Below are 9,708 nucleotides of genomic sequence, written 5' to 3'. Positions count from 1 at the left end.
CCCTCTGCATTTTTCAGCCACACTCCCAGCCCATGCCCAAAGCTCAGCCAGGCGCCAGGCATAGGGAATGGACTGGCCTCTCCTCATTCACCACCTCACAATTTACCATCAGGGATTATCTCCGTTTAAAGGGCACTGCATGGGAAACATGCAGCCCTTCAATCTGCTAAGGAAACATCTGCTGTTATCAGCCTGGGAAGAATTGGCTGGCGGTCAGCCCTGCCTGCCTGCCTGCCTAAGGGTAACAGGAGCTGGACATACCCAAACCCACACTGAAGGGGTGGGGCTCTCTGCAACTCGTGTTGCCTGAAGTCATCTTGTTGGCACTGGAAGGGAAAGGTAGAGGGCCAGGCTCCTCAAGTTTGAACCAGATTTCTCCAAGCTGGTGCCCTCCAGGTGGTTTGGGCTACAGCTGTGCTCCCTGGGCCTGATAGCATTTGGAGAGCAGCAGGTTGGTGTAAGCTGGTTTGCAGCAGAACTGGCTGATACAGAGGCTTCATACTGCCTCCTAATAATCAGGGCCAATGATGGACCCTATGGTTCCTTCTGGTCCTGAATAGGTATGAGGTCTTTTTGCAAAAAATGAAGGGTCATTGGGGTGAGGTTCAAGGGCATTTGCTGCTGCTTTGGGGCCAGATTCAGTAATAACTTCTTCTTCTTCTTCTTCTTATTATTATTATTATTATTATTATTATTATTTACTTATACCCTGCCCATCTGGCCAGGACTCCCCAACCACTCTGGGCAGCTTCCAACTGGATATTAAAAACATCAAACATTAAAAACTTCCCTAAACAGATGTCTTCTAAAAGTCAGGTATTTATTTCCTTGAGATCTGGTGGAAGGGCGTTCCACAGGGTGGGTGCCACTACTGAGAAGGCGCTCTGCCTGGTTCCCTGTAACCTCACTTCTCACAATGAGGGGACCGCTAGAAGGCCCTCGGTGATTGCTTCCTCATATGCAACATGTGAATCTGCAACTCTGCAGCTATGACAAAAAAATCCATGAAATCCTTCTTTCTCCTAAAATGGAAAATGGTTCCTTTAAGGTTCCCTTAAGTGGAACTTGCTCAGGGGAGTAGAGTGTGTGGAATATTGCATTTGGTACATGACATCCATAAAAGGCAAACTAGCATGACCAGGTGGTCCAGTCCTTGGGACTTCTGAGCAAGGCAAAAAAAGTGTATACAGTCAGGTGCAATTTAAGGGCCATTTGACACTTATCCCATTGCACTAAATTTTGAAGGCAAGCCACCCAAATTCTCAGCTCAGTCAGGTATGTGAGTGTCCATCTGCTCCTCCTTGTGTTGCCAAACGACTAGGAGAAAAACTGGCCTGGCCTGTTCCTATGCCTTTGATGAGAGGCTTAACTCTCAATGCATAAACTTTTCCTGGCATCGAGAAGAACATCAGCATCATCTGCTCAGGCCTGCAGATCAAGCTGCAATTCAATGAGCTGCACAGGAAGACAGGCTGGTAAACAAAACAGGGGAAGAAAGTTGGCAACCTTTGCTCTTCTCCAGACCTTTGTTTGCATTTCAAACTGCCTCCCATCCTCTCTCTCCAGCTCTTGGTGAAAATGCCTGGTGAATTCCTCTCTGCGGGAGTTTGTTTATAATTAAATCATCCTGTTGCTTTTCGTCAAAGTGCCGGGAACTTTTGTGCCTGACCCGCTTCTGATGTGAAGGCGGCAATCTGACAAAGGCAGCATGTTACACTGGTTGTTAGGGGAAAGAGAAGGCAGCCCGCCTTCAAGAAAAATCAGCCGTGCTTTGTTTTCCAGCAAAGATCTCTTATAAAGATCTTTGCTGACGCTCTGGGTCAATAATTAAATAAGGGAGTTAATTCTCTAATTACCTGCTCTTTCTAGGAAACAGAGGAGAGGCCAGAATTAAAAAATCAGAGGTGGGAAGAGGGTGTGTGAGCTGTAAGAATAGGAAATGGCGGGGAGGAATGGAACCTGCCTTCCCACCATGCAATGAAAAAATTAAGCTTGCCTGGGCAATTATCATCTGAGCATCAGAAATCCCATGACATGACATATGCAAAACAATAACAGCCACATGTAGATTGTGAAAGATGGGCAACATGGGACCAATTAACGCCCCCAGTTGAGGTGCTCGTTATGGCTTGATTAGTTTGCCTTCGCTGACAGGCGGGACAGTCAAAATACCCTCCATGAATGATTTCTGATATTCTTCCTTTGCATAATGCCTGTGATCACAGGAGAGTTACAAGTGTTTGGAGTGTTACTGAAGACTCGATCCTTACTCAAAGTTAGGTGTGCGGCAGCAGACTATTGTCACTAGACATGGCACGAGAGTTACCCCATATATGCCCGCTCAAACAGCTTTGATCTGCGGAACTGGCACTGCCACGGGTGCCGCATAATCCTCGTTGCGCATTTGTAAGAAATCGGTCTTTCAGTGTGGCAGCACCTACATTTTGGAACTCCCTACCTGTTGACATCAGGCAGGCGCCTTCACTGGACTCTTCTCGGCAGCCGCTGAAAACATTTTTATTTAAGCAAGCCTGTTCAGAAGGTTGATGTGGTTTTAATTTATTCTTAGTTTGTTGTTCTTTTAAACGTTTTAAATGATTGTTGTTAATTTTTCATATTGATAACTTTATTGCTATGTCATTTTTTTGTAAATCATTTTGAGTTTGTTTACGAGAAAGCAGTGTATAACTTTTATTAAATGAATAAATAAACCAAGATGGGAAAGTCACCCAATCTGCCTGCTTTAAATTGCACACCCTAATCTGCTGTCTGTCTGTCTATGCATCTGTATCCCAACTTTTTCTCCAAGGGGCGAGAATGAACATTCTGCTTTCCTTCCAGACCTAAAGGGAGCTGCCTCACTTCCTTCCCACTCCTGGATCAGGAAGATTATGCATTGTACTGAGTCAGATCTCGAGTCCATCTAGACCACTGTATTACGTACACTGACTGGCAGCAGCTCTCCAAGTTTTCAGGCCGGGAGTCTTTCTCAGCCCTACCTGAAGATGCCATTGGGTGGCTACATCCCAGGGATCCTTTAGCTGTGATTCCTGCCTTGCAGGACATTGGACTAGATGGCCTTTGGTGTCCCCTTCCCACTCTATTATTCTACCATTCTATGCCTAATCCAGCCCCTTGACCTTCATCCTCTATTGCTGTAATCTCTGCTCAGAAATTACAAGCACGCATCCAAACATTTGAAACCCTGGTTTTACTTGTATTCATGACATCGGCATCTCCATAGCAACAGAAGCGCTTCATAAGGAGGAGGGTGGTGGAAAAGGTGGGGGCAGAAAAAAGACTAAAAGCAGGGGGGGCACCCAAGGGAGGCGTTGGCACAGGGGAAGCAGCACTCTGGGCAGAGAGTGGTTTGGCCAGGCTCTCTTTTGGTCAACTTGCCTCACTTCCAGATGATATGGAGGCATGGGCGTAGCCTGGGGGGCAAGGGGGCAGCTGCCCCCCTAAATCAATAAAAATACATAGCAAACTGAGCTTCACCCCCCCCCAACAAAAGGCCCACCTCCCCTAACAAAAATCCTGACTACACCCAAGTATGGAGGTCTGCCTCTGAGAGGAGTGGGGGGCTTGGGACAAAATATGGGCCAGGAAGACTTAAACTGTGGATCTTAAACATCACTGAAGTCCAGATTGTTGGGGCATGATGAACACAGACACAGCCAGTCAGCAGATAGCCCTGTGACAGGAACAATACTAACAATAATACTTGTTGTTTACACCATTTAGTTTTTGGGTATGGAAAGCCTTTCTCCTGTGTTGCCTCTTTTACACCCACAAGGCAAGTTAGGTCAGTCTTATCACCCTCAATGCACCAATGCTGTGCTACATCAGAAGCAGCTAACTAGGCTGCTCCAAAGTGTATGCAGAGAAATGAACTCCCATCAGTTATCTTTCAGGTATGCTTCTTTCCCCCCAGTTTCCAGTTTGTGGTCATTTGTTGCAGATGAAAATCAGCAGAACACAGCTCTAGCCGAAGGCGACAACAACAAAAAGGAAAACATCTCCTTCAGCATTACTAAGGACTACAAATGCTAACTCTAAGCTTTATAAATTAAGAGAGGAAAGAAAGCTTTAAGAGGCAAATTTTAACATTGGATAAGGTTTTTTATTTATAATTCTTCCTTTGTTGTTTTCAAAAGACAAGCATACAAACGTCGTGTCCATATTAGGAAGAAAGAGAACGCTATATTGAAATCAGAAACAATTGTCTTGAACGGATAAGGAATGCTATCTTTGGTTCAAATAATTAATGAAACCATTTCACTGCAAAACAAACTTTGTCAGAGCTGTCAGTCTCCCACGTCTAAAATGACAAATGGCAGTTAACACATTATTATCATAACCTGGCAGGGAAAATGAGATAACTTCTAACAATATGCTCTATTTCTCTTTTATTGACACAACAGAAAAATGAAAGTGCAGTATAATGCAGTACAAAATGAGCACTCATAAAATCCAGGGGTGAAATTTGAGTAAGCCATGAGTGGATAAGGCAAAATAACCATAATTATAATCAGGGTAAACCCTGTTTTAGGATAAGTTCAGGAATCCTGCAGTCCTACACAAACCTCAAAGCTTGTGAAACTCCCCGTGGACCAGACCAAAGGATGTCTGGACTAGGACATGTTCTGATGGAACTATGGAACTCACTGCCACAGGAGGCAGTGATGGTAACCAACCTAGATGGCTTTAAAAGAGGGCTAGACAAATTCATGGAGGTTACAGCTATTGGTGGCTACTAGCCACAATGGCTATGCTCTGCTTCCGCAGCTGGAGACAACAATGTATCTGCATGCCAGTCGCTGGAAGCCACAGGAGGGGAGAGGGCTCTTGTGTTTGAATGCTGCTTGAGGGTTTCCCACTGGGGCATCTGGTTGGCCTCTGTGAGAAGAGGATGCTACATCATATATCCATTATCCATTACTTCCATAGGTGCTGCAACACGACAGGGGGGAAGGCACAAGCCTTATTTTCAATAAGACAAATATTTATGGCCAGCCACATGCCTACGCCTTCCTCTTGCCACTGGCAGGACTATTTCTCACTTCATAGACTATGCATATTGCTCCACGAATTGCCATTTTAGGATATGCAACATGCATTATTAGTACTATTAATACTATTAAGTATATTATTAGGACTATTAGGTATAAGGGATGTGGGTGGCGCTGTGGTCTAAACCACTGAGCCTCTAGGTCTTGCCGATCAGAAGGTCGGCGGTTCGAATCCCAGTGACGGAGTGAGCTCCTGTTGCTCTGTCCCAGCTCCTGCCAACCTAGCAGTTTGAAAGCATGCCAGTGCAAGTAGATAAATAGGTACCGCTGCAGCAGGAAAGTAAACGGCATTTCCATGCGCTCTGGCTTCCGTCATGGTGTCCCATTGCACCAGAAGCGGTTTAGTCCTGCTGGCCACATGACCCAGAAAGCTGTCTGTGGACAAATGCCAGCTCCCTTGGCCTGAAAGCAAGATGAATGCCGCAACCCCATAGTCACCTTTGACTGGACTTACCATATTTTTCCATGTATAAGACGCCCCCATGTATAAGATGACCCCTATTTTTTTTAACCCGAAATTAAGTTGTTTAGCTTTTTTGGGGGGTGGGGGAGGTCACTTCCGCCAATCACTCATCTGCCTGCCTGCCACTGCCAATCGCTTGCCACAGCCACTGCTGATTGCACATGTGGCCGCAGTCACCAATTGTCTGCCCACTTGCCTCCAACAACAGCCCACCCACCCACTTGCCACAGCTGCCAATCGCCTGCCCAATTCCCACAGCAACAGCCAATGGCCAGCAGGCCTTCCTACAGCCACCAATCACCCGCCCAATCGCCGCTGCCAATCTCCTGCTTGCTGCTGCCATTAATTGCACGTCCCCACTCTGCGTTCACTATCCGTGTATAGGACGGCACCCAATTTTTGCCTAATTTTTTTTTTTAAAGCAAAAAGCATTGTCTTATACATGGAAAAATATGGTCATCCGTCCAGGGGTCCTATACCTTTACCTTTATTAAGTATAAACCACAAGTGAAAACCGGTCCCATGTTGCAGCTTGGGAGTCAGAGGTGGGTCTCAGTTCTGGGCCAGTTGAAGACCACTGTCTAGGGCCACCTGTGGGGTTTGGTGCTGAACTTTGTTTGAGTGAGCCTTTAAAAAAAACCACCACCCTTAATTCTAGGGGGTGCTGTGGGTTAAACCACAGAGCCTAGGACTTGCCGATCAGAAGGTCAGCGGTTCGAATCCCTGCCATGGGGTGAGCTCCCGTTGCTCGGTCCCTGCTCCTGCCAACCTAGCAGTTCGAAAGCACGTCAAACTGCAAGTAGATAAATAGGTACCGCTCTGGCGGGAAGGTAAACGGCGTTTCCGTGCGCTGCTCTGGTTCGCCAGAAGCAGCTTAGTCATGCTGGCCACATGACCCGGAAGCTGTACACCTGCTCCCTCGGCCAATAAAGCAAGATGAGTGTCACAACCCCAGAGTCAGTCATGACTGGACCTAATGGTCAGGGGTCCATTTACCTTTATGGTCATTCAGCCGGTGATGGCATCCTAGCAGGGCTTTTTCCTTCTTCTCATTATGGACACACCAACATTGCCTTGGGGCCCTCCGGAAAATTTCCCATGAGGGAATGTGGCCCTTCGGTTGAAAGAAGTTCCCCACCCCTCCTGCTCCACAGAAACAGCAGCTGCCTAGGGCTGGCGTCCAATGAGAAAAAGAAAGGAAAGCTGCCAAGAAGAGCAAGATGCGAAGGATTCTTCCGAGAGCTACAAGTGTGACTAATAGCTCCTTTTTTATTGGTTGTTCCCATCATTTGTACATCTTTGTTTATATTCCCAAGGATGCTGCGTTCTTCTTTGGCAGAGTGATGGTGCAAAGCCTGGGGACGCCTCTTTTCTGCACGTGGATCAGTGGGGGGACCCCTAGGCCAAAGACTTACATTTTTCATCTCACTCTCCATCCAAGGAGCTCCGGAGGTCCTCCCTCCAGTTTGTTCTCACAATAACCCTGTGAGGTAGAACAGTCGGGGGGGCTGCCCTACGGTCACCCAAGAAGCTGAGCAGGCCCTTGAAGCTGTGGCCAAAATCCAACATGCGCCTTTGCAGCACACCAGCTGTCAGTTGTAGGGAGGCTCTGAGATCACGGCTCAAGGGACAGCCCTGTCAGCCTTTAAGCTGCCAAATTTCCCCTTCATAAGTGGGATCTCTGACTCTCGTCCTGGTGTGCACAGCATCAATCATCCTGCCAGGGTGCTCCTTTTCATTTCCCAAATTAGGAAGCTGCGCTGTAAATACTGTGCAGTAATTAAAAGGGCTCTTTGCCATTTGGCATTTGCCAAGGAGGAGAAGCTCCTTGGACTTTCTCCTTTGGGGGACAGGCTACCACTAACACGCAGAACCTGCAGCTCTGCACGCAGAAGGTAGCAGGTTCAATTTCTGGCATCTGCAATTGAAAGAGTTGCGTAATGGAAGAGGCCCCCTGCCTGACACTCCGGAGAGCTGCTGCCAGTCAGAGTGGGCCTTAATAAGCCTTGGGAAATTGAGCTTAGACTGCTGCATGCCATCCTAATCTCTGAGTGGTGTGAGAATCCAGAGGTTCCAGCCACTTCCCCAGGATTCATGTTTCTTTTGGAACAAGGCACAGTAGAGACTGTGGTGTCCTTAAGATATATGGTTTATTTACACATATATACAAGCTGAGACTACAGTGGAGGGGTTCATAGCATCAACACCCCAAAAAGGTATTGTTTCAGCAGGTGCAGGGAGAAGGCAGCATGGTGGGCAGAGGGATTCCCAGGATTTAGATGAGAAGATGTTGGAGGATATGGAATTGTAGAGTTGGAAGAGGTCCCCACGGTCATCTAGTCGAGCCCCCTGCAATGCAACAAAATGCAGCTGTGCCATACAAGGATCGAACCTGCAATATCAGCATTATCAGCTCCGTGCTGTAACCAACTGAGAAAATTTAAAAAGTAGCTCTGAGGATCTCCATAATACATCACAGTGATTTTCTAACATATGAACCAGTCCCTAGACTCTGGATAAAATAGTTCCAGGCTAAGGGCTGGTGTGGAAGCACCTCACTCATGCTGTGCAAAGCCCTGCCTCTGAGCAACACTAGGTCTCATGCCAAATCTCCCGATAGCTGTGCTCAGGCACCTTAAGAACACAGGACAAGCCTGCTGGATCAGGCCAATGGCCCATCTAGTCCAGCATCCTGTTGGAAACCAGCAAGCAGGACGCAAGCACAAGACCAAGTCTCCGCTCCTGTGGTTTCCAGCAACTGGTATTCAGAAGCATTGCTGCCCCTGACTGTGGAGGCAGAGCAAAGCCATCCTGGCTAATAATCATCGGCAACCCTCTTCTCCCAGAATATATCCAGTCGTGGAAGCAAAGCCACCTTATTGCCGACAAGATTGGTTTCCAGGCCTGCTGAGTTCTGGGAGAAACCTCCTGCGCCTGCATCTTGCTAGCTGCATTCATCCGTCTTCATTGTGCCTCTATGCTAATTGAGGGAAGCTGCACTGGCAACGGCTCATTAGTATTCCTGGTACCCGAGTAATTCCAGCAGCAAAACCCTGCATAATTCAATGCCTCTCCAACGGCACATGCTGTGATGCGCCCCTGGCTTCTCTGTAGGGTCAAGCTCCCCTTCCCTTCCACATGTGTTTGCTCACATTTTGCACACCTGCTGGCTTCACAGTTTGGGCTGACCGACAAGGAGGAAAACGCGTAGGCTGCTCCCCCACCTCTCACCCCTTTTTAAGAAAGGTACAGCTGCGCATGTGAGAGATCTCAAAAACACCATTACGGGCCGTGCAGTGATCCTTCCTGCTCATTCTCTTATTCCACTCAAGCAAGACAAAGTCTGGAACATCCCAGCATTCCTTGGGGGAAAGAAGCATCCCACAATGCCTCTTTTCGGCTCCCCTGAGGATAATGTCTGCCAGCAAATATCTTTGCTCTCCCCTCTCATATTGTTGGCTTATTTGAAACTCAATAAAGGTCCTTTTATGGGACTATAAAAATGCATTTGTCTCGCCTGGACAACTATTGCAAAGATGAATCCCTGGAGATTTGCAGGAGACTTGAAGGTAAATGGACCTGTTTCTTGTGGGACTGATGCTCCTAGATGGAGGTAACATTTTCTTCCATTAGTCATTAGAAAGGTGGACAACTTTTGTCCTGGTAGGACAAAATCCTGTGCATACCTTCACAGCCAGGCAAAATTTCAGCCATGAAAAGCCACCCCCTACCCATTTCCATCCCCAGGAGAAGGCCCAGCTCCTGGATTTCTGACTCTAGATGGTTCTTAAAGGCAAAGGAGACCTTGCTGAAACCAAGCAGGGCATCCAAGTTGCAAAATGGTGCTTGTTGCCAACTTCCTGGTCCCAGGGTCCTGCTGAGTTTTTCTTTGCAGTTTCCTTGTGATGAGGGATGGGCAAATTTAACTACAGTCATACCTTGGTTGTCTTGTTCTTCTCTAGATTAGCTGGTTAGGTTAGAACTAGATATTTTCCTAACCAAGTTGTGTACGTCTTTCAATAAACTACTTTGTTATTCTTCTTACCCTGCAAACATCTCTGTGTGTGCGACTTAAGGTCTAATTTCTAATGATGATTCACTACCAAATGCTACTCATACCAAAGGGTTTCAATAGGAAATTGAACCATATTATTCCAATACACATCCTCCTTG

This window comes from Podarcis liolepis, assembly GCF_965112155.1.
Source record: "Podarcis liolepis genome assembly, chromosome: 14".
NCBI classification, from domain to species: Eukaryota; Metazoa; Chordata; class Lepidosauria; order Squamata; family Lacertidae; genus Podarcis; species Podarcis liolepis.
The sequence above is the reverse complement of the archived record's forward strand: the minus strand, read 5'-3'. Positions refer to the sequence as shown.